Source organism: Oxyura jamaicensis, chromosome 1, assembly GCF_011077185.1.
Source record: "Oxyura jamaicensis isolate SHBP4307 breed ruddy duck chromosome 1, BPBGC_Ojam_1.0, whole genome shotgun sequence".
NCBI lineage: Eukaryota > Metazoa > Chordata > Aves > Anseriformes > Anatidae > Oxyura > Oxyura jamaicensis.
In genome coordinates, this window is record NC_048893.1 from 113,685,541 (window position 1) to 113,710,507 (window position 24,967).

Below are 24,967 nucleotides of genomic sequence, written 5' to 3' on the forward strand. Positions count from 1 at the left end.
TCAGGCTGCTGGACAAAAGAGAGCATTGTTCTCGCTCTTCTGTTTTATGAAGAAGTTGATGCAGTTCTGGCACCCTGACCTTTCCCTGAAGTTGTTGACCTCTACCTGAAATAAACCTGGGGGAAAGCTTGGACTTGTTACATCTCCTTGCTGTGTGCTACTGGTGCTCGTGTTGCTTTTTTGTCTCTTATTTCCCCTCTTTGCTGTTTTCAGGCATGCAACTTCTCATGTGTATTTTGTAGGGAGAGCACATAATTTTGGGTTACTGATTGCCCTGGGAATCAGGGAACTTGGCACCTGGCCTTTGTGACACTTACAATGCTGCCTTTTTTTGTGCACCTGTAGGTGCCAATTCCTTGGTAGGGAGCTAAGATGAAGGAGTAGCAGAAGGGAATAAACTTTCTGTTGCATCTTGGATGGGGAACGAAAGCCAGTGTACTGACTAGTCCTAGTATTATTATCTTTTTCTTGCAGTAGTATCAGTAACGCGTTGCTTGCTTTCCAAACAAAAGATGTGGTCTGTGTCCCACGGATCCTTTGAAACTTTTTGCAGTGGAAACGGTAGTTCTCATGGCCAGCCTTGGTGCAATCTTGTTGTCTAATTGTGACTACCGCTGTTGTTTGAGGCTGCTTGAAAAAATGCTTGCCCTTGAAGGAGGTGTTGAGCTCCCAGTGTTTCGTGAGCATGAAGGGACGCGTAAATTCCCTCTACGTTTGGAGTGCAACGGTTTAAAAAAAATAAAATTACAGAGGGAAGAGGTGGATCAGAGTGTGTGTTCAAACACTTTCAATCCAACTCCTCCTCTGTATTCGTATCGGTGGAGGAACTGTTGAAAACCTTCAAAAAGTTTCTGCCTTGGTGTTCAGAGCTCTGCAGTGGTCAGGTTTAAGTAGTACGCCCCTGGCCCCTCTCCGTGTGTAGCACCTCTTCTCCATGCTGACAGGCTCTCTCCTTTGCTGTAAAGGAAAGGGGATTTCAGCACAATTTTTAGTATTTTTTTTTTTTCTTTCTGCTATTGTTTGCGTGCGTTAGCATTACTTAGGTAATTACAGTGTGTTTGGTAGGAGTCCTGACAGCCTGAACTGAGTTCTTTGTCAAAAATGTAATGTTTCCCTTTTAATTAAGAAAGACTAGAACCAGCACCTGGATCTATTAATTAAATAGTCAAAGTTGATATCTACTTAGGATACATTAGTGAGCAAAACAAAATGCATTTCTCACTAAAATATTGCCCAGAGTAAATGAGCTTCTGTGGGGCTTTTCTGTGGTGGAAAAAAAAATAATCTGTTGGTGCTGCATCTGTCACAGATGCGTGGTCGTGCAAGATGCATGTGAAATCTTTCCAAATTCTGTGGGACTCCAAACAATGGGCACTATTTTTTCCTCAGAGCTCTTCAGAAATGTTAAATAATCCTTGTGACAGCCCTGTGAAGTGGGCATTGTGGTAATTTTTTAATGGATGGCAACACAATTAATCGGCATTGTCTCCATCTGTACGGTGGCAGTGGGATTTTTCACAGCGCCCGAGGCCCGGCCTGCTGCTGAAACTTGCGGTCCTGTTAGCAAGAGGCGGCTCTGTGCATCTTTCTGCTTTTTCCCCTGCTGTAGCAGTGCTGATGAGAACTTCTTGCAGGTGTGGTAGTCATCAGCGTGCAGGTGCGTACCTCAGGATGGCCCCTGTGTGTCCTCCCGTGGGAGGAATTTCATGTTTTCTATGTTTTTCTGGCTGGCGTTGCCTCTTGGAGGAGAGGCGTGCAGAGCTGTTGGCTGTGCTGGCATCTGGAGGAGTTACGGTTTGTCTGCCTGTAGAAGCAGTGTTGCTTGAATTGACTTAGTGCAAGTTTGTTCATCCGTGGGATGAGGTCCTGGTAGAGCTCTTCCTGCTGGGCTCCTGCCAGGCTGGCCTTGCGCAGGGTTACCTGTTGCCCCGAGGCCGGGCTCTCAAGTCCCTCTGATCTGAAAAAGCTGCAGATGCTGCTGTTTCCTTTGCTATGTGAACACTGGGGCTATTGGTAAGGTGAGAGAGGTCTGGGTCAGCTGGACCATAACTTCCCGTTCTGGGTGCTGTATCTGTGCTGTTCCAGGTCACGCCAGCATCTCAGCCTTTCTTTGCAGCCTGGCTTTGGTTGCTGAGATGTCTCTCTCTCTTCTCCTCCACTGCTGCACCATGTAACCCTTCCAGGAGTTGTAAATGCCACAGCAGATGGCTTGGGGAGGCAGTATCTGTAATTACTGTTGCAAGATTTGCCTAAGCTTGACTCTGTACAAAGAACACTTTTTTTTTTTTTTTTTTCTTTTTTTCCCTAGAGGTTCGAAGTTGTCGGTACTGCAAATGCAGATTTGGTCTTTTCAGGGGAACACGATAGTTGAAATGCATGTGTTATGTGCTGATTCAAAAATGTTCTGTCTTCCCTTGTAACGTAACTCGTATGACGGTTTAGTGTTAGCAGTTTTCAAGTCTTCTCCTGCTGGGTCAGATTTCAGGCTCCTGGGGGTGTTACAGGCTGGACTGCTTATGGACCCAAATTTTGGTAATGGCTGACACACCGTTAAATAACACAGCTAGAATCAGTTTGGTAGATAAAGGTGGATTTTTAAACCCATTAGCATGACTGGTAGTGTTGCACAGGCTGCAGCGGTAATGTCGTTCCTTCTCCCTGCTGACCAGGGACACGTGGCTATCTGGTTGACCCATGCATCTTTAATACCTAATGCAAACCTTTTTGTCTCCCAGTTGCAGCTGTGATTGATGGATCCCATGCCTTACGTGCTTGAGGGGGGGGGACGGGACACTTCCAAGGGCTCCCTTGCTCTAGGCACCTTCCTGCAGTCCTGGGCTCCCTACCAGGGTGTCTGAGCAGAGCTTCTCCTCTCTTACCAGTCTGGTGCTCATCGGCCTTGTTTTATTTACTGTACAGCCAGTCTCCACGTTACATTGGAGTTAGAAGAGGGATGAACCCAAAGGAGAAGAGAGGTTTTCATTTCTTCAATTCAGTTAAGATGCTGTAAGCCAAAGTGCGCAGGCCTGCTGAACAGCGTTTTATTTCCTTCTGGTTTTCACAGCAGAGGGTGACACCTCTGGTTCCTCCAACAGCTTCCTGGGGATGCTCACAGGTCAGAGCTGGAGTCCCTCCTTTCCTAGGGAGCATGAGGATCTGGTCGATGTTTCAGGGATTTTTTAAATTCACTTTGCCTGTAAAATACCTTTGGCTAAAATTCTAAGCAGCAGCTAGAATTTGGACCAGATTCCAGATCCTTACTGATTTTATCAATTTCCTTATCACTGGAATGATGGAATCAAGGAGTTTTTTTGTTATTGATTATTATTATTATTATTGTTATTGTTATTTTCTTGTCTTGTCTTTAGCTTTCCTGGCCTCCCACTGGCCAGCTTTCCTTGAAGGAACAGAGTTCCATGTCTTTAGTAGTCTCTGTTCATAACTAACCCTTTTGAAACTTGTAAATGTTTTTCTTGTTGAATTTGAGCGGTGTCCCACTGTGGAGAGGGCAGCTCTTTGAAAACAGATGTCTTTCGTTTACAGCCAGCACTGTGACAAGAACACTTTTATGAGCTTTCTTAAGAATCGAGATTGCTTAAGCTGCAATGTAATGTACCTTAAGTAATGTAATTTGATTTTTGTCTCCTCGGGTTCAGTTGTTTTTGATGGTGGAAACTGAGCTGGCTAGCTTAACTTTCCAGTTGCATTTTCCCCCATGTCTGTCCGTGATGATGGTTCAAGACCTATCACCACCAGATGCTGCTGGATTCCTTCCAAGCCTTCCTACCCAAATACACAACCAGAAAACAATCGATGAGCTCCCTCCTTCTGCACACCCAGAAAGTACTGAGTTTGCATTTGTTTCCTCAAAGCCAGGCAGCAGCGTGTCTTATGCTGAGCTCCAAAGGCAGGAGCGCTCCTTCTGCCCTATGGGTCACTGGTTGCTGGAAGCTGTGCAGCTGCAGGGTCACCGTATAGGATCACAGAATATCCTGAGTTGGAAGGGACCCGCGAGGATCATTGGGTCCAGCTCCTGGCTCCATGCGGGACCAGCCACAAATCAGATTGTGTGCTTGCCATGGTCCTCTGCCCTTCCCTGGTTGTCATTTGCTGGCCTCTGCAAGGGTTGTGTTGTTGTGAGTCTGGGTGGATCTTGGCTCTGACCCGGTATAGACATGCCTGTTTTCTACCGGGATCATGCTCAGCACTAGAAAGCACATTCAGGCTTGTATTTGAAATGAAAACTGTGATTAAAATGGCATTTCTTCAACTGGCTTCTTGCAGCTGAGGCGATGGCTGTGAGCTGAGCACTGTAACTTTACTCACGAGAGAGGTTTTGGAGCATAGTCTTAGAATCAAGATGTCAGCTAAGCGTGTATGTATGCTTATGCTTATAGACATGTACAGTTAAGAAACAAGCTCTCCTGTGCATGTAGAGAAACTCTACATGCACAGGAAAGGACAGTTTTCTTTGTCTTTAATCTATAAACTTTTGCCAGCAACTAACTACCTGAAAGGAAGGTGTGGGGAGCTGGGGGTCGGCCTCTTCTCACAGATAACCAGTGATAGGACTAGAGGGAGTGGCCTCGAGTTGTGCCACAGGAGGTTAAGGTTGGAAATGAGGAGTCATTTCTTCTCAGAAAGAGCAGTCAGGCATTGGGACGGGTTGCCCAGGGAGGTGGTGGAGTCACCGTCCCTGGGGGTGTTCAAGGAAAGGTTGGACGTGGTGCTTAGGGACAGGGTTTAGTGGGTGACATTGGTGGTAGGGGGATGGCTGGACCAGATGATCTTGGAGGTCTCTTCCAACCTTAATGAATCTATGATTCTAAAGAATAAAGCTGGCAGAAGAGTTTCATTTTAGTCCAACTGTGTATTACAGGTCTGTTGGATTTTCAGTAGCAATATTATGCTGGCCAGCGAGAACTGACCTAGGTGGTGCTGATACTAAAGGGAACTTTTTGTAGCAGCTTGGAAAGTAGGGGGGGGGGAAAGGCAGGTTTCCTTGGTTTGCTGTATACGGGCACTCACAGCATCATCTTTGTTATGTTTCACAGCAAAAGCCAGGTAGACAGTGTTCATCGTCACTGAAATAATATGACCTGCTGTGTGCAACCTGTTTTGAGCCTTTCCTCTTTAAAGTAACACGCCTGTATTTTTCTCGAAGCAACATGATCTCTTCCTTTCTTTTTCTCTCGTAACATTTTTTTTTTTAATGCAAAACCTTAAACATTTTCCACAATGCAGGGATCTCAGTTTCTGCAAGCTCTCAGTGAGCACACATATGGTAGGTCGATGTTTGAAGGCTGAACCTTTGCTTTTGTTTGAAGGCACTGCGAGTGGGAAGGCAGCGCTTCACATTCGTCTGCACTAGTTCTTCAGACACCAATTTAAAGGCTGCCTTGATGGATCCCAAAGGAAGACATGAACCACCAGGAAGAGTTATCCGTGGATAGCTTGGCTTGCTGTGCCTGAGAGAGGAAGAGGAGGAGTTCTTGTTTGAGGGAAACAGTCAAAAGCTTTACAGCTCTTGGCATTGCGTTTGAAATTAATGCTGGGTGCTGTTCACACCCACCACTGCTGCAAACGAAGGAACATCCGTTGAGGACGTGGTTGGGTTTATAGCAGGAACGTCCAAAGGGAACGTGGGTTTAGGATTGGCTTAACACGTTTCCTTAGTTGATTTATTTTGATTAAAATCTTTGTGTAGATGGCTTTTTTAACTGAGTATTTAAGCAAGATGAAAGCACGCGTTTTACTGTCTCTAATTTGTGCTCATGCTTGGTTTAGCTTTTTTTTTTTTTCTTGTTTTAATATGGTGCTCTCATCCTCCTTCAAGAAAAAGTGGATTTAAGTTGTTTGGAAGGAAATGCCTACTATATTGTAACTCTGACAAGGAGGCACGTGGGTTAGGTGAAGAAATTGTTGGCTTTTAAAGGGATGAGTTCAGGCCAAAAAGCTTTGAGAATGGCCTAAATCATGCTGTGCAGTTTGTAAGCTCCCTTTATGACCCTTACACATTCTGTTCTAAATGTGAGCCTAGCAGTGTTACGTAGATGATTTCACTGGCTGACCTAAAATAACCAACTTAAGATTTTTTTTTTGTCTTGCCCCCTCCTGCAACAGGCCTGACCTTTTTGAATGGGTCGGTGTTACCTTTCCTGAGCTCTGGCTGCACAAAGAGGGCACAGAGCCATATTCTCGTGTGTTCAGGTTTCTGCCTGACCCGGCAGCACGATGTGGGGCTGAGGAGCAGGGGAGAGCTCCTGGGTGGGAGCATTTTGTCACAAAGCAGATGGGGCTGGCTGCGTACCACATGTGTAGCTGGCTCCTTGCTCCTCCCCAGTGCATGGGGACGTCAGCACTGAGGAAAGGTTGGCAGAGTCTTTTCCAGGGGGATTGCAATTGAGTCTGGAAGGGGAGGAGTCCATTTGCTGGCACTCTTAATCCCTCTGCCTGAATAAGATCAACCACAGCAGCCTCACTTTTTGGTGATATCGCTGCCTGTGTTCATTTGTGCCTCTTTAGTTCTGTTCATTAACGCTGCTAGGTTGGCAGAACGTCTAAGCGAAAAGAGAGCCCTAGGCTTGCCTGTGTTTGTACCAAATACCTGCTTTGATAATAACCCAAACCATGGTGCTTCCACTGAGCAGTTCATAAGCTTGAACGTGAGTCGGTCTTACAAAAAAACAAACAAACAACAACAAAAAAAACCAACCAAGCAACCCACAAAGCCTCCTGAAAAGAAAGAAGAAGAAAACAGATGTGGTAGGTTGGGATGCATGCACGCTACTGTGGTGTGGGTCTGCACAGCGTGTTGCAGGCATCGCCTCGTAAGGAACCCCTTTTCCCAAGGTCAGATCCGTGAGATGAAATGGAAGAAGTCTGGAGAACGTTACCAAAGGGAAGGCTTACAGAATGGGGGTTTCTCTATGAAGAGGACACGTGAAAGCCTGCTGCAGAGGAGAAGGGAGTGATCTGCTCTCCGTGCCCACTGTAGAGAGGACAGAAAGTTACAGGTTTAAGATGCAGAAGGGAGGGCTGAAAAGCTTTGGTAAAAGCTTTCCATTGCCAAATGGAAGTTATGAAATCTCTGATGCTGGAAAGAATTCAGAAAGAAAAGATCCTGGCAGATGCCTCCGGGAAGAGTTGGGGCTTGGTGCTCCTGCTCTGGGGACGAGGGGGCTGTGTCCTTTGTGGGAAATGCACCGTCATTAGATGTGGGCAAGGGGCAGGGAGGAGCCCAAGGACAGAAGTTCTGGCAGCACTCCCCTGTCCTTTATGCTGCTGTGCAGAAATGAGTGGGTTGAGGATGGTGTTTGTGATGGAATGAAAGGTGATGGAGGAGCTTGGCTATGAAAGGTTGAGGACAGCAGGGTGAGGTGACATGCCAGAATCCCCTTCAGCTGTGCACGCTGCAGCTTTATTCTGACAGAAGCTCACGCTCCAAAGCTCACTTTCCTCTAGGAGCTTGGTGTGCTGGGATTTACAGTACAGGGCAACACACACCAGTCTGTGCATCAGACTGAGCAACCCTGGAGGGGTATTGGGATTTTTGCTCTTCTGGCAAGGGGTCCTTTCAGGTAGTGTCTGCCTCACATCTTCCTTTCTAAGCATGTGGGAACAATTCACTTGTGCCCACGTGTGCTCCGTGCAGAAGGTGGAGTGAAGGAGGGTGTGCTGACCTTACAGATCAGCCTGAACCTGGGTACTGCAAGGACCGTGGTGTCTGCTTCCTTTGTTTTCCTGTTTTTCAGCCGCTGAGCTCTCGGTAAATTTCTGTGGCACTGAATTAATTCCTGACAACCAGCCAAAGTACCCTAGAGTTGCTCTGGCCAGAAGCTGTATCTACCAGCGATGTGTGGAGGGCACTAAGCAGCAGCTGAAAGGCTGGGTAAACCTCATTCAGGAGTAGCCAGCGTGTGCCCTCGGAATTTCAATGCAGGCACTGGCTCACTTTAGAGGAGAGCACTGCTTGCCTTTTTGGCATTGCAGCCCCTGCAAAAAGCTGGTGGGTGCCGGAGTAGTGTGGCAAAATGAGAAGTGATGAATTAAAATCTTGAGTATAGTTTTGGCTCCCTGTACCGGCGAATGAGTATTAGAGACGAAGTAGCAGAAAATTATGGGCTGCGATGGTCTGTCACTCCGTACGAACAGCAGAGAAATACCATCCAGCTTCCTGAAATGCTTTCTTTTATGCGTGGTATGCCTAAAATTGTTTGGCAGGACATATGGTCTTTGCATGTTGGTAAAACACAGGCGATCTAGGATGCTCCACACAAGGAACTTCTTGTTCTTTGTGTTCTCTCCTCGGCGGTGGCCAATGCCTAACCTTGGCAGTACTGAACCGCCGTCAGCTGCATCTGAAAAACTCACTGAAAGTGTGGATATCTCTAATGTAAATGAGACACAGCTTGCCTCCTTATGACTGTGAGGAGCTTCAGTCTTCCTGTCACTGACTGTAGAGCGTGTGCATAGGTAGGAGAGGCAGAAGAGATAAATTAAGCCTCTATTGAATGACTCAATAGCTTTTGTGTGAGTTCGTAACACGCTGCTTTTTAAAATGCCATATGTTCTTATGAGAGGGGAGCCCTGCTGGGTTTCTGCCTTAATTCCAGAGTGCCCTTAAAATGTGATCTGATAAGATGGAAGCATTGCGGATGCTAGCGTCTAGTACACAGATCCCATATCTTGGAAGACCCTGATTTTTTTTTTTTTTTTGCAAATACCACAATATCTAGGTTTCACGAATATGAGGTAATCCAGTGGAATTACACCTGTGAGAGGATACAAGCAGCAGAAAGCTAATGCCCGTGCTTCACCCTGCTTGCTTGCTCTGACAGGTCAGCGAATCCTCATTAGCTGCTTCTATACCTGAGAGTAATTGTTGTACAAATTAAAAGCCTACTGCACTGATACAGATCCTCCCTGCAGCTGCAACTGTCCTACAGCAACTGTGTTCGACAAGTTCTAACAGTGTCGTCAAGTGCACGCTGGTGATGGTGAAATGATTTTTTTTCTGCCCCCCAGCTGAATTCCTGCAGGAAACTTTAGCTAAGAAAGAGGGTGGATCTTCTCAGGCAGGTGAATTTATGCATATCCGCCTTATCCTGAAATCTCGGTGTAATCTTCTCTTGTTCACCTCTTCCTCCTCTTCCTCGTTTCGTCCCACTTACTGTGGGTTTTGTCAGGGCTCTTTTGAAGCATTTAATTCAGTTGCCAAATTGCAGTAATGAGCAGATAAGTCTAATGCTGTGTTGCACGATGGATGAAGTGATTGTGCTAGCACTGCTTAATCTTGATCTCTGTGTTTGATTTTTGTATTTCCAGTGTAATTGGATCAGCTTTTCTTTATTGTACCTGTAACCATTTCTTTTCTATACTGGCAGTGTGAGAGAGGGGGAGGAGGAGCATGGAGGGAATGAAAAGGACTTTTCACCACTCCAGTGTTTTCCTGGATTTGTGTTTATGTATGCATGTCCACTGAAGGTGAGCAATGCTTGTAAGAGGATTGTGGACCAGTGGCCTGAGGTGTGAGGTCTCCAGGGCAGGTGGGACTGGGGCTCCTGAGGGGTGAAGACCGTCTCTGCTCCATCTGGGCCTGGGTGACCTCGGCATGGGGCTGCAGTGCTTCTCCCTGAGGCTACAGCCTGTGTAGGTGGTGCCAGTATATCAGTTATAAATGAAGCCGGGGGGTTTGGGGGACGGTCTTTGCTGAAACAGAGGAGGGTGTGGGGGCAACATGCTAAAGGGAGAGGCTGTGCAGGGTCGTCTGCTCTGCCTGTCGCTTCCTTGGGTTCCTTTGCTCTGAGTTCCTGGAGCAGATCTCTCCAGGCCTCTCCTTACGTCTTCTCCCACCTCCCTTTCTCCACCCCCTCACCCACAGCTCTCTCCCTTTTGCCTGGTGGAAGTGAGTTTAGATCTTGAATCTGCTCGTCGCCAGACTCCCTTCTTTCCTCCAGCATGTCCTTGTCGCACTGCTTCTGCTTCTCCCTCCCCTCTCCCCGAGCTGAGAAGCTTCCCACAGCTCTGGTAGAGGACGTGAGGGCAGAGCTGTTCTCCAGAGCACTCGTGCAAGCGTCTAAGGGCTGCTTCCCGTTTTTAGGGTGGCAGTGTCTCTGCTTTTTCTAGGGAGCCCTAGTTTGCTGCTTCAGGTCTGGATGCAATCCTAATTTATGTAGAGATCCTATCTTAAGACTTGTTCAGATGTTAGCTGTGCACAGACAGCTTTGCAGTTCCTGTGATGGAAGTGATAGTTTCTGAATGCTGAGGGAGTTGTGTAAGCTTGCTAAAGACCCTGGTTATATTGGCCAGTTCTTGACGGCAGCTTTTTTAGTTATTTGATGAGAAGTTATTTTGGGAAGAAGAATGTAATCGGGTCAAAAATCAAACTTGAGCAAAGGCTGATTTATTGTGTATGGGTATGTTTCAGTTGCTGGGCATTACTCACAATGGAAGAATTAGTGTTCAAACTTATTTTTACCGGTGGTCTTTCCTCTTGGTGATGCATGGCTTTCCTGACATGGTTTCATTTAGGACTACCAAACACTGATGTCTGTTCTGTATTAAATGCACATTGACTATCTATCGGAAATGTTTCGCTGAAAATAATAAAGCCCAAAGGGGAACAAAGCCATTTCCTTTTGCCTTAGTGTTTTTTTGGTAGATCAGCTGTGGTTATGTTTTGTCATGACCTATAACGTTCCTAATATGAGTTTGAAATTCAAATTCCTGTCAGCAAAACCATTGTAAGGTGAGGTGGAGTACTTGGAGTCTTAAGCCATGCTTCTCTCATGCTCACTTGTGGTATCGAGGTGGTGTTCCTATCAGTGATCACAGTGGCCTGGGAGAGCAGGGTAGAAGGCGTGCGCAGGTAGGAAGGACTTTCAGAAAGCGTGTGTATCAGATGGTTAATGTTTAGAGTCAATGCCTTTGATCCCTAAAATACAGGTTTTTGAGTTTGTACGGTATGCTCTTCCCTATTGGAGCCTTGCTCTTAAGAGAAACTGCCCTGGTATTTCACAAAGCTATTGTGGGAAGTACGTGTACATGTACCAGGGGACTGCACAGGAGTACAGTGTAAACCAAGTTCTTCCATGCTGTTATCTTCTATTTGCCTTCTGAGCAGCTCAGTTTGTAGTGTGTGGTTCTTTCATGGTCATTGTTCACAAAATTTCAGACCAATGCCTTGCAAAGTATTCCAAATATTTACTTTGAGAAAGCATCTTTCTCATCTTCACACCGGAGTTGTGTGGCCTTTCATCAAAGGAGTGTGCTGGAAGGGAGTAGGAAAGTAGAAAATTAGGTGCTGGAGAGTCTGGTGGGGTGATCTGAGCACCTAGTGTCATTTTAGGGGCTTCAGGATCTTTCTTCTGGCCTGGAACCACTACTCTCAAAGAGTGTTGGTTTCCTAATGGTCTGGTGTCACATCGGTCAGCCCCTCATGGATGTCATGGATATACATTGGAGATGTGAAAATGGCATTTAGTGCCTGTGTTTAAAAGCAGAGAGCTCCTCCGTAAGCACTGGTAAGAACTTCAAAGGAACAGCTTTTTTTTCCTGACTGGTAGCCTAGAAGTGTTCCTAATGAAAAGGCATTTCCTCAAACCTCAGTTGTCTTCACCTCCCTGCCTCAGTATTTGTCTGTGTTTAAAGCCAAAACTTGAAGTGCCAATAAGCAAATACACCTGTGGGTCAGTGCCTGAGCCCTGTTCAAAGTTACTTGACTCTCACAAAGATGCAAGTTAATTGCTGTGTAACTTCAGTTGCACTGAAATGAAATCTGAGTAATCTATAATAAAGGAACATTGCATGGATTCAGCACTGCAAACGTGCAGGTGTGTAAGCATATGAACAGCGTGGCTTCAAAGATGTAGGGTTTGATTTATGGGACTGGAAGTGCTGTAAACCCTAATATTCTCATCGTTGGCAGGATCAAAGTTTTTACTATGCATTAAATAGTTTCCAGGCAGCTAAGTAACATAGTGTCTGGTTGTTTGCTTTCTTCCCTATTCCTGGCTGACAGTGTCATAGCTGTTTTAATGAAATAATCATCATACCAGAGGCATGCTGTCAGACAAAATGAGCAAGGTAGCGGATGGATTGCTGCAGAGAGATTTTGCTTCTAGTTTCCCACCGTCCCTCATCACTGTACTTCCAAACTAATAAATAAATCGGAATGCTAAGTGATAGCTTTGTAATACATCTGATGTTTTAAAGAAACAGAGGAAAACATCTCCAGTGGTTTCCGGCTTTGGAAAAATATTTGTCATGTGAAGAGCAAAGGCATTCCCTAGTAAAAATTACAATTAAAAATTGTAATTGTCATAATCATCATCAAAATCTGAAATAGTCCTTATGGATAAAAGAACCATGGTTACAAAAGCACCTTAGAATAGAAAGTGCAATACCGTTTTGAGCTGTGGAAGGAACAAGTAGTGTGGATATTAAGACAAAGCACAGCCTCTGAAAAGTGGTCACATCAATGATGCCAACTCAGGTAAGACTCATGGAGTCTCTCAATGTTGTTGGTCTTGCTATCTGAACGCCTACCAGAAATTTACCTGATGCATGTTATTTGGTCATGAAACGTTCATTTTAAATTTAAAAGCAAGACAAAACCCCCAAAGCAACAACAACAAACCCACAGGACCAAACAGCCTCCCTATAAGCAGATGCATGTAAAGAAATCTGTGTAGATTCAGTTGTGTAGTGTTTTCAGGAAGCATTTCATGTTTTAAATACCTTTCCAGGAGGGAAGGCATACAGTGGAAGGAAAGAAGTGTTGTTGTTGTTATTTAAGTATTTCTTTCTTTTCTAATTTTTTCCGTGTCCAGGGAAAAGATGGAATATAGTTGGCAGAGTAGGTAGTGTATAGATTTAAGAATCAAGCAATAGGCAGAACTTTAAGCATAGAAATGAATAATTAGAAACCTTCCCTCAGTTTAGTAATATACGCACATCTCTTTAGTAACCAGCACTTCTTCAAAGGATGTTTTGTTTAATCCAGGTTCTTGTACTGCTGAAAAACAAATGTCCTTTCCAAGTGCTGGTTATGGTCTTAGTTAATATGTCTGATTTCGGAAGAAAGTGTTAACCGTGTGCTTATTTTTACTGTTCCTTTATCTAAAAATCAGCCAGGACTTTGTATATGGGTCAAAATAAATTCTATTCAGTAGTGTGTACATTGTAAAGCAAACAGTCTTGATTACAACTGTGTTATAACTTTATAATGAAGTGGATAAAGAATACTGTAATTTGTGATTTCTAAGTAGTTCAAGGTGTGCTTAGGGATTGTAATCGAACGCTGCTTTGTGCCGAGACAAATAGCTGGCCCTGGGGCTGAGCAGGTCTCCGTGGGGCGAGCAGAGCTTGGGCAGGAGGCGGCGCTGGAGCATGGAGTACTTTTGGTAGGTAGTGGCCGGGCAGGATGGCAGCTTCCAAAACCAAGCGTGGGTCCTGGAGAAAAGCACTGCTGAGAGCTCTGCTGTTCCTTGTGTCCGCATTGCTGGATGAAGTGTGCTCAGAGAGAAACCCGCTCATGTTGACTTCTGCCCTGCGGTAAAACTTGTTGAAGGTTACGGCAGTATTTCCCAGTTTCATCCTTCTTTCTATCAGCAGCACCAGGGTTGACCCAGGAGATGAAGAGGGCATTTGTATGTTTGCTTTACCTGTGCACTCTACCCTGGTTATGTGGCTTTTCCAAATGGTATTGATATTTTAAGCCATGTGAGATTGCGGCTGGATCTCTGAAGGATGTCCTGTATCGAATTCTGAAGAGAGTGGTGTTATGCAAATAAGTGTTGGTAAATAATTGCTGTTCCTCTCTGGACGTGGTTAGAACCAATGCAGGCTGGGTCCAGCTGGTTTAGCAATGCCTTCCTAATCGCTTGACATGACAGCGGCACGTGCAGTTGGACATGTCTGCCAGTAGCAGGGTGTGCAAGCATCTCACCAGCTGGTGAGACCCTGAGGAGCATAGCATCGTCTAGGTCTTCAAAAGATGAAGAACAATGTGTAAACTTGGAGCCAGCAGTCCCTCCGGCCACCAGGTGCTAGGCTGGGTCACTGCTGTTCCCTCAGGTTCAAGTGTAGGTGAAGATGGGAGGCTGCTCCTGGAGGAGGCTGTGGCCTGGCCTTTAAGGCGAGTGGTTCCTCGGGTCACTGTTGTCTTGAGGAGCCATCCGCGGTGCCTGCAGCTTGTTGGGCAGCACGCAGCGCTCCTCATGGACACCTCTGAAAGCCTAAGTCTGTCAGCTTAGTAGCTGAACGTGCTGCCTCTTACGTGTGGAGTGGAGCAACCTTATTTCTGTTAACAGGGGGTGGTGATTTGATATTTCAGAGTGATTATTAGGCTTGGGGGTAAGGAGAAGCTGGGAACTTGCAAAGGGAAAGCAGTAGTTCACTAGCTTAAGGCTTCTAAGTATCTTCTACAAGTCCATCTGTACAACCATCAGAGAGCTTAATCCATTTATGGCTGAATGCACTACACTTACAAGGATGCTTTATCAATGTGGAATTTTATTTTCCATGTGTCAGCAATTCTTTTAACCTTTACTTATATTGCTTTGTCACTTCATAGATTCCATGCTCTTGGAACAGCAAACTTTTTTTTTTAATCTCTCCAACGCTTAGGAAATGTCTTCATGTATGAATTTGTTTCCTGTGGTGATAATAAGGAGATAGTTTTCTCCTTCCATAGTATATAGAAATAAGTAAGTGCTGTGGATGTAGAGAGACATCTCACATCAGTGTTTTTTGCTTTTTGTTTTTACATTTTTATACCATGACCGCTTTGCATTGAGCATGAAGGGAGGCTGCCTTACTGTGGTCCTCCCATCAGTCAACTTCAAAAAGAAGTGTCTGGTTCCTCAAGATTACACTGTTCATTTTCCTCATTCAACTTTATCCGTTGTGTTTAAGCATTCTGTATGGAGAAAGATTTTTTTTTTTAATGACTTATTTGGACAATATTAGTTCTGTACAGTCAAATGTTGCTGTCTTTTTTTCTTTGATTTTAAAATTAAAAAAAAAAAAAAGGCATGCTGTGAAATTAATCTGAAAAACAGTAGATAGATGGAAAAAAATAGGACTACTCTTTTTAACAAGAATAACGGAGCTCCAAGGAGGAGAATGATTGGAAGCAGAGGAAAGCACATACAGGAGAAAGAACAAATTAGTTTTTTTTATGAATATGCTGTTTAACAGGTAAAAGCTTTTCTGCATGGGGCATGAGTAAACTACGTTAGTGTTTACTTTCATTGAGTCATCTGGAGTCATTTGACTATATCTATAAGTTAAGGTCATTTTTGTCTCTCCTGATATCTCTGGAGTGAATGCTGCTTGGGGCATCTTGGTGCAGGTCCCTGAGCTGATCCGGGGCAGTATTGCACCAGCTGTAGAGAGACTGTGGGGGACTGGAGGAGGAAACAATGGAGGGGAGAAAAACATGCCTTCAAATGGGTGGTGGTGGTGGTGGAGTTTCAGCGTAGAAGAGACTGTACGGATGAAACAGGAATGTAGGTGAAAAGCAAACGGAGGTTTTCCAAAAAATAAAGCATTTCTTCTTTCTTAAGACTTCTAGAAATCTGATTTTCCCTCAAACTTTGGGCTTTTGACCATGACTTCTTGTGTACATGTATGATGCTATGTGTGCATTCTGCCTTTTTTCCCCTAATGACAGTGCTCAGTTACAGTGTATGCTTTCTTGTAGTGTTTACCCACTTAAAAAATTTGTGGTGTCTTTTTTTTTTTTTTTTGGATGTGATTTTTAGAGCAAAGGTAGGAGTAAACTGAGATCTGATAAGAGAAGTGATCTCTTACTGCCTCCCCCAGCGCATTACCTACCGTACAGTGCCTGGCAAAGGTGAGAGCTCTCTCTGCTGCAGTAAATCAACTTTCTTACCGTGTTCAGAGCCTGATTGCTTTCACTGATAGAGCTGTAAGCAAGACAAAACAACTTGCTTTAAAGCTTCCATGGCTAATGAATCAGTCAGTACATTTTGATTTGCTTTCTATGGTTTGGCTGCTTAGCTGCCCCTGACTCTGAGGTTCAGGTCTTTATGCCATTACGCGGCAAGCCTGTTTGATGTGGTTACTGTCACTTGACCCCACAGCTCTTGCTGGGAGAAGCCAAGAGAAAGACTTCAGGTGGGTAGTCCCGTGCTTCCTCTGCTTTTGTACACTGATACCTCGTGTGCTGGTGTCTCCTTTCCTTTTGCATAGATCACACCGTCCGCACGCATCCAATCCCCCACGGAGCCGATGTCCAGGTAGAGTTTCGCTGCTGTGCCTTGTCACGTAGCTCAGAACAGCGGAGTAAATAAACAACGGCTGTATTGATCAAGGCAGCGTGTGGAGGAATATAGGGGCTTTAAAAGGGCACCTGCTTACACATTTCATTTGGCCAGGGGATCACAGGTTATAAGGATTTGTCATCTGCAGGAGTAGGCTGTGTGTAAGTGTGACGGGGTATTTTAGGTTTGGCATTTCCTGGCTTGCTGTCATCTGGCATCGTGCACCACCTGGGTCATTTAAGGGCAGTCACTGTGCCACATGGGTGCCACCCAGCTGGACCTGGGTTCTCTGCTGCTGGGAACTGCATGCTTGAAAAAAAATCCCCCTTGAAAGAGTGATCTGAAACAAACATCACCTTGACTCCTCCTTGCTCTGTCTGCAGCCCAGTCTCCTGCACAGAGCTGGTTTCTCTTGTCCAGTTTATTTCCTTCCTTCCATGCCTGTTCAACTAAAAGAAGTAAGATGATTATATATATCCTCTTGGTTTCTCTTTTTGGCTGATACTTTTTTGTTTCTCCCTGTATCTTCTGCACTTTCTCCATCTTTTCCTGTCCCACCTCCATCTCTCACCTTGAGTCTTTGGTCACAAGCCAAAGGTAGATATAAAAGAACTGTCCCAAGGTTAACCCCATGTCTTATAAATCCGTACTTCAGTTATGACTTGCCTCCATGAGAAGCATCTAGACTTGATTTCAAAATGGTTAGTCATGAAGACTATCCTGGCCCTTGTTTGTTGTTCCAGCAGCTGGTGATCTCTGGTGTACGTGGCATATAATTCAAGTTTTTACTTTCATGCAGAAACTGATGGCTCTCATCGACCAAGCTCTAGGCACAGCAGCTGTGTTTTATCTGCCATGAAACTTGTTTCTGTGTGGGGACTCAAACTGTGATAAAGTTTGCTTTGTTTTTCTATTTTTTTCCCCTTCCTTGAAACAGCTGTTATTGTTGGGTCTTCCGGTGAAGGCTTGTTTTCTGATGGCTGCTGTTGTTTGTGAAGCTCTATTCGCACCTTTCAGCCTGTCAACATTATCCTTGAACTCCTGAAGACAGAACTGGGCATGGCAATGCAGATAGATGCATGATGGTCCCCTGCCCTGTTTACATCAAGCCTTCTTTATACCCAGGCCCTGTTTCTTTTTCCCATTCTTCCCCATGATTCCTGACCATCATCTTGCATCTTCTACGTCTTTTGCTGCTTCCATTTCTTCTCCTGTCTCTCTTACAGAATTCCCTTACCTGCTTTGCTTCCCTTTGCTCAAGGACTGTCCCAGCTTCTGAAGATGTGGGTATTTTCCTCTTCACTGTTTCCCCAGGGCCTAATTTTTATACTTTTTGGGTGGAGGGACTGGCCAGTTCGAAAGCCCCTGAGAAAGTACTGAGAGACTACTAAGATGGGTTTGCTTTAAGACTAGCTTTGGAGGAAATAACGATCCCGAATCACGAGGCTTTCCAGCCTAGGGAATTTAATACGTACATAGTGCCCTCCCTTTCTTTTCAGCCCCTTGGTATTTAGAAATAAAAAACCTGCCTTTTTGCTCTTTGAGGTGGCTGTCGAAACAAAGCATTTGTGGGGAAAGTAATCCTTTCAGTCACCTGGGAGAAAAACAGTGGGAAAAAATCACTAGCGTTGATTCATGAAACCTGGTATTATTAAAAACCTTGATGGACAGACTGAGTGCATTAGATTTATTCAGACTCCAACAGTAAGGACCCACTTGCTTGAAGTCTTTTATAACTTGCAGGGCGTGAAATAAGTCATGGAAGCTGTTGATTTTTCAATTCACAAAGGAATGCTGGAAGATGCTTGAGGAAAGCGAGTGCTTTCTTCCTGCCTTCATTTTAGCCGTCTGCCTGTTCTGGGGAAAAATGCTGCTCCTCTTTGAGAGGTCACTCATATTCAAATAACAATGTGTGGAAACAGAAAACTCTTTCAGAGCAGGTGTCCAGAGATGCAATAAAAGATAGCTGCTTGTATCTCATTAGATTTCTGTAATGACAGGTATAGTGAGCGAGTCTCTGGTTGCCAGTAGGAGAAAGCAGTACTGGCCCAATAAATGCAATATCTGTAACAGTATTAGATAAATACTGTTACAGATACAATGATATTGTTACAGCTCCAGTGATCGAGCTGAACAATAAAGAAGAGGCCCACTGGGAGCGACTGAAGCATCATCTTTCTCACAAACTGAAAGCTCTTTTCTGCTGCATGGAGAAAAAGAAGAAATAACTAAAAACTTTAGTATGGGACACATGTGAGGCATTAGGAAAAATTAAAAGGTCAGATGGTGTACTGTTTGCATTGAGGTTAGAGCCTCGCGTCTCAGCTGACAGAAATGAGGTCAGTTTTATTGTTTTATGTTTTCTTTCTCTTTCAAAGAAAGGAAGGGATCTGTCAGTCTGGCATAGGAATAAAAACCCACACTTGTTCCTTGAAGTCTCAAATTGTTTGGAACAGACTGTATTTTGTGAAAAGCTCCTGGAGCATATGTACGTTCGTGGTTATAATTTTTCCTTATGTAGCTTTTTGCTTTGATGCTTGAAGAATACATCAGTCCTAGAGGTGGGACGTTACTGCCATTGGAAATGTCACAGGTGAGGAGACAAGTGGCAAAATATTGTTTGGCTGAACAAAAGTGTGCAATGTGTTTTTGCCCCATAATACTTCTCTGTCCTGTTAAAGGGACTTGGTAATACGGTTCTTCAAAGCTGGAGCTGGCCTGTACCTTTTATTATGGGTTTAATTTAACTGATCTGTGACTTAGCTGGAGGGGCAGGAGGATGCTGATCAAATCTTTGTAAGCAATAAAAACCAATTAGAGAACAGGGCATATTTATCAGACATTTTACAGGCAAGAATACCTGGAAGCTTTATCTTGTGTGATGAATAAAGAATTCGGCTTGTGCAGGTTTCTTTTAGTAGTGGTGGCAAATTTTCATGTGAAGTATTGATAATGTATTTTAGATAAGGGCTTGTTCTGTGTAAATACTTCTGTGCAGGCAAGGATTTGCATAAAATTTTTCGTTAGAGTAAAATAATCCAGAACACATACACCTGATGGCTTCAGCCTACCCCTCTTTGAATCAACGCACTGGCATGGCAGCTTGTTCTTGCAAGATTAGCAAGCTATAGGCTCTTCACTTACCTGCTGTTTGGTCTATCAGTGCTCTGGGATCCACTCTCCAGGAAGCTTTTCCAAGGACAGCAGATTATTGCAACTGTGAGCCCAGATCCTGGTTCCTGTGATTCTTCTGTCCTTTGCATTTCCCGTTTTGGAGTTGCTGTCAGGCAGCGAAGCAGAGCCATTGCTTGGTGGCACAATTCAGAGTCATGAAGTTATTTAAGCTGCAGCACACATCTGCATGATCACACAGCTTGCTCGCTCTGCCTGTTCAGTGCTGTGGCTTCCCAGCTGATCTGGGTGGAGGAAGAAATGAAACTGCTGCTTTTGGATGCCCTTATCTGCAGCAGCCTCTCCTGGAGAGGTATTTGGATATGGAAATGAGCGTGGCCTGATAGGAAGAGATAGCTGCACAGGGCAAGGGCGGCTGCTGGTGGGAGCACAGCTGCCTTGTGCTGGAGGTCATCTTGGCAGAGCTGCTGCTGGTCCGGGGCAGCTTGGCACAGGAGCACGTGGATGTGAGAGTTCTCCTCTGCTTTGCTTTCTCTGCAGCCATCACTGCCTGGGAAATTGCTGTCTCGTGCTGCTCCTATGTACTTACGTCTGTGTCTTGCTAGTATTGTGCCCGCTGTTGGTGAGAAGAGCCACGTGGCAGTATGCTGAAAGGCAGCACTGGCTCCCAGAGTGTCTTAGGGTCACCGATGAAGCCATCAGTTTGGAGCCATCCGTCTCCCAAACGAGCCTCTCCGTGTCTCAACAGAGAAATGGCACTTGATATGTCTTGGAAATCAGCTAACTGGCAGAGACTGGTGGTGTCAGGATCCTTAAACTCATTCCAGTATCTTTGTCAATGAGAAAAGAACTTGTTTTGTAAGGGTTGTTTTTTCCTACAGGTGCTGTGGGTGGTGACTTGCGTGCCGTTCCCTTGACCTCAGTGTTTCATGAGCAGTGTTTGTTGGTTTTGGTTTTAAGGTGAATGGCAGCCTGGAGGACTGTAGGGAAAGCACCTCATGGCAAGGCTTGATGCTGCAGTCTTGCTGCTTTTCAGTTGCTTGAGATTGTCTTAGGGGAGGGGAGGAAAGGAGGAGGTGAAAACCTTGCATAGCAGAAGAGGTGCAGTAACCTCTGCAACGATTGAAGAGGCAGGAGTTGAGCTGTGTAGGGTTCCTATGGGGAGCTCTGCTGTGCTGTTTTGGTCCAAGGGCTTTTTAAGGTTTTTATAAAAACAACTTAATAAAAAACACTTTAAGTATTTATTTTGCCTATGACCATACGAAAGTTACAGAGTGAAGCTAACAGTGCAGCCTTTAGGCCAGTGGACTATAAGTTGCTGCAAAAAATATTCTCAAACTAGCGCAGGTTTCATGAAATACAGCTGTAAAAATGTCATAAGCTCAATGCTTTTGGATGCACCACTGATACTATCCTTGAAAGATTTTTTAATGGATTTTCCTTTATCTTTGCCGTGTTTTGTGTCTCATTGCTCCTTGCATGTACAGTATCATAAGCCTTGGGTTTTGCTGTTCCAGCACATTGGGGTTGGAAGGGAAGTGCCTGTGGCTGGATTTCTAAGGGAATGCGTTTGTTCCTTATGGGCTGTAGGATGTGCTTGGTTGGGGCTGACAATTACAGCCAAGAAAACTGCACCAAAATGTTTTTAATGTGATGGTCTGCTCCTGCATCAAATTCAGCAGCTGTTTCATAATATTGGTATCTTCTGCAGCGCTGTCCTCTGCCAATTCTCTCTGCTTTCCCTAAGGAGAGTGTACACTGGTGAGCTGATTCATCAGCCCAGTGATTGGAGCTGTGTTCAAATCAGTTCTTTCCCCAGGCCTCAGAGCGTTGTCCAAACATAAACAGGAGTGCATGGTGCAAAAGTTTTAGTCTATAGCTCTGGTCAGGATTTTCCCTCAGCATTTATGAGGGCCCTGTTATCCTCATTGGAGATAGAACATTTCTGTCCCCTCTTTCAAGCAGCTTGCCAGATCTGCCTAGTCCATTCCCTGAATTTACATTTTGATTCCCTTCTCTCCCTTTTTTTCTTCTCTCTTTGGGGAGCCAATACCAAGGTCCACCAGAGGATTTACCTCTAGGTGGGGATAAGTTGTGTGTGTGAGAGAGACCTGGTATCTCAGATTTTAGTGGCTGATAATGGTTTTGGTTGGGATTGTCAGGGTGAGCATCTAGTGCGGGAACAGGGAAAGCACAGAAATAGAACAAGTAATTACTGAAAAATTCTACCTGTCTCTAGAAATAATGTTAAAGATCGGTGTAATTTTTTTGGTGAATATGGAGCGGTCAGCTTTGCTTGGCCTTCTGGCCTTTCTTTTAGCAGCGTGGGTCTGGCAGTAGAGTATTGCCTCAAGTAACAGTGGCAGCATTGCTTGGCCGGGTGCATGCAAAAGTAAAGCCATACCCTTGCATTAAACTCTCTGTATAACCTGCAAATCAGCACAAAGTCCAGCAAAGAACAAATAAATAGGGGGAAAAGGGGGGAAAATAGGCTTCTACAGCAGTTTACCCTGAGCCCATGAGATCAGAGAGGGCTTCAGATTCTGAGAGGCTGATTAATACTTGCTCAGTGTTCGATGACCTCTGGCTTTTTGAATGTAATGTTTGGAGGATGAAGTGGAAAATATGCCCATGTGAAAATGTTCAAATTCAGGATATTGCTCAAACTGGAAGTCGAAAGGACTGTGTAGTTTGCTTTTCTGCCCTTATCGGTTGTTCAAATACACCTCCTAGTCTCTGACTTCTCTAGTAGTTGTAGTGACTATAACTATAAAAACAAACATACACCTTGTGGGGAAAGGAGGATTGAAAAGGCACCTTTCCAGCAGGCACCTCAAAAGTTTATTAAGACAACCAAGCCCAAAAGAACAGAACTGTACATAGTACTCACAGTGCCTTTTTAGCAGAAAAAAAACCCTCTTCCCAACAGTGTGGTGCTGGGCTTTGGCCTGGGTTTTCGAGCTGCTGTCTGTGGATTCTTCTGCACAGGGAGACAATCTCTTTGCCAGAGGAGTTGTGGCCAACTGTATCTGCATTGGTCAACCGTGCAGTGCAGCAGGAGCAGGCCAGTAGATCAAGCTTCAGTTTTATGGGGTTTGTCTCCTTAGTTTTCTTTGCATTCGGGTTAGCCTGCTCCCCAGGCTCACGGCCCTCCCTGTGCGTGTGCTGCAGAGGTCTCTGAAGAAAAACTGACCCACTAACCTCTGCTCCTTGGACTGTTCCTCCAGGAAGTGTCAAATTGTCATCTGCCCTCATTCACAGGAAAGGTGCTAGCACATCATTTCCTTGCCACTAGTGCCTGTGTAAGCCTCTTGTGGGATCAAAGTTAATTTCTGTTCCTGCTCACTTGAGTCACCCATTCAGCCTGCTGCCTTAATCTCTTCTTGACTCTGAGATCGGTGTTTTTCACCACCAGCTACCTAAGGAGCACGACCAAATGACCAAACTCTCCCCCTGCAGGACATTCTGTAGTTTGGGGAACAAAGCAAAAGTACTAACTTTTCTCAGAAGTTTTGTCGCTGCTTTGTCTCTGGCCCTGGTGGGCAGGTTTGGTCTAGCAGGATGCTGCTGCCCTCAAGGCATGAAACGATCAGCAGTGGGCACAGAGCCTTTGAGTATGGAAGGTCAAGGCTTTCTGCCATGAGATGGCACCGCACCTCTCCTGTCACCAAATGAAACATTAGCAGCCCAGACCTTGCGCAAAAGAGGGACTGTCATCTGTAAAATAGCATGACCTTCAGTTCCTACTACCAGTGGTGAGCTGATGTGGGGTGAGCGGGTCCGGTCTGGGTGTAGTCCAAGGCTGTCTTCCAAACCTTTTAGCTTAGCACAGTGATGTGGGTGGTGTCAACAAGATAACCTGGGCCTTTGCTCTCCGTGGATCGCCAGGCAGCGTGCGTGTTGATTCCAACCCGCTGCCTGGCTCAGAGCCACCACTAGGTAAGCAGCAGGGGAGCCCCTTGGCAGTCCTGCAGGCCTCAGACCATGGAACAGGATTTCCGGGCCGTGGCCTCGTATCTTGCCTTGTTGAGGTAGAACATGTTTCCTGGTCCTACTCCTGCAAAAAGTGCCTACTTCCAATTTCCTCTGAATCACAGGTGGCTGCTGTGCCATCGTGGCACTGAGAAAGTGGGTGAGTCTTTTCTCAGGCCCTTTCATCCTCTTCCTGCAACTCCTTCCATGCTGAGCTTCCAGGGACCCTGGGAGACGTCTGCAGGAGCATCATCACTGGGGAAGCATCAGGAGTTGGACTGGAGCACTGCTGCTCACCCTTGATCACCAAATGTAGTGAATGGTTTTCAAGTTTTCACACCTCTTGAAATATGAAAGAGGGAGCAGAGTGAAGGGAAGTGTGTTACTGTGCTTGACCACTACAGGACCCACTCCTTGCCTTACATTCCAAAGAATTGGAAACAGCCCAAATTACAGTCACCGTCAGCCACAGATGAAATTGAAAGCACTGCTGTGTGTAGTGCCTCTGCCCCATTATCAGCACATACCCCGCTCTGATGGGAAGGTAGGTGGCCAAATGTGAGGGTCCTTGTGGGAAGCCCTGGAAGAGCTGTGTTAGCAGAACATGCAGTGTGCTTGGTCACCAGGACTGAGCAAGGCTTCTGTGCAGGGCAAGGAGTGGACTGATGCTTTCTGGTTTAGCTGCTTGCTATGCCATGAGCAACAACAATCTTTTGCCCTTGTGGAATTGCTTTTAAAGGCATGACAGCCTTCCCAGTCAGACTGCTGATGTTTGTTTTGACTCTTAGCAGATGCAAGATCAGTGCACTGTAATTCTGTTTGAACTCTTGTGCACACATCCTTCTTCCCTAGCAATGGGTATAGAAAAACAATGCACTCATCTGGGTTGGAATCAGAGATGTTAATGCAGGGGGTTGTTGATGCTGGCCATGGGGGAGAAAGGACAAAAGTTGTTGTCTGTTGCCGGCATGTTGATTTTTCCCTGTAGAAGTTACCTGCAGGGTCTGGGAAGGGGAAGCATAGTGATGACAGGCTGTGCTGTTTTTACAGAATCTCCTGCGTGCTGACCCTGGCCCCAGTGCAGGCACATCCCTTTGTTTGGAGGTTGAGTTGATGATGTGCCCAAAGATCTGTTTGAAAATGTCTGTAGCAAGGGTATGCCTGACATGTTACCCCCATGGCCTTTAAGAAGGCAACCTTCATCCCCTTGATCTGTGCCACTGTTTACCAGACCCTTTGCACTCCCAAATCAGCAATCTTGCTCCTTGGTTAGTTGGCCACCTCTTGGCACTGGAGGTGCCTTGGCCCCCTTTCAGCATAGCACGATGAGCAGTGCTGTTTCCATGTGACTCCAGGTGTCACCTTCCTGGGTCTTCTGTGAAGATGAAGGGGTTGATTTTGCCGTAGGAAAGGACGTTTGGAAAGAGCACATACAAAATAAAACTAAGTGGCAGCATTCAGCAGTGGTGAAGAATGCTAGAGAAGAGGGAGGGCAGGTGTTGAGGAAAGAGAAATGGTACTGAGGCAAGAGAGGCCTCGGTGAAAGATGAAGTGGTTTATGAAGAGTTGAG

The 24,967-nt window shown here is 45.4% G+C and overlaps 1 protein-coding gene and 1 long non-coding RNA gene across 2 annotated transcripts in view; one reads left to right on the forward strand and one right to left on the reverse strand.

The window, feature by feature from the left end:
• Positions 1 to 24,967, forward strand: part of AGPAT3 (1-acylglycerol-3-phosphate O-acyltransferase 3) — a 92,396-nt gene that overhangs the window by 3,648 nt on the left and 63,781 nt on the right. Inside the window, exon 3 of the transcript XR_004747719.1 lies at positions 9,393 to 9,416. The gene's annotated coding sequence lies outside the window, so the exon portion shown is untranslated. The remainder of the gene's footprint in view (positions 1 to 9,392; positions 9,417 to 24,967) is intronic.
• Positions 16,215 to 19,860, reverse strand: LOC118160875. The gene is made up of 3 exons (XR_004747720.1): positions 19,437 to 19,860; positions 17,530 to 17,886; positions 16,215 to 16,741 (listed from the first exon to the last, which is right to left on the reverse strand). It is a non-coding gene; the product is annotated as an uncharacterized LOC118160875 (long non-coding RNA).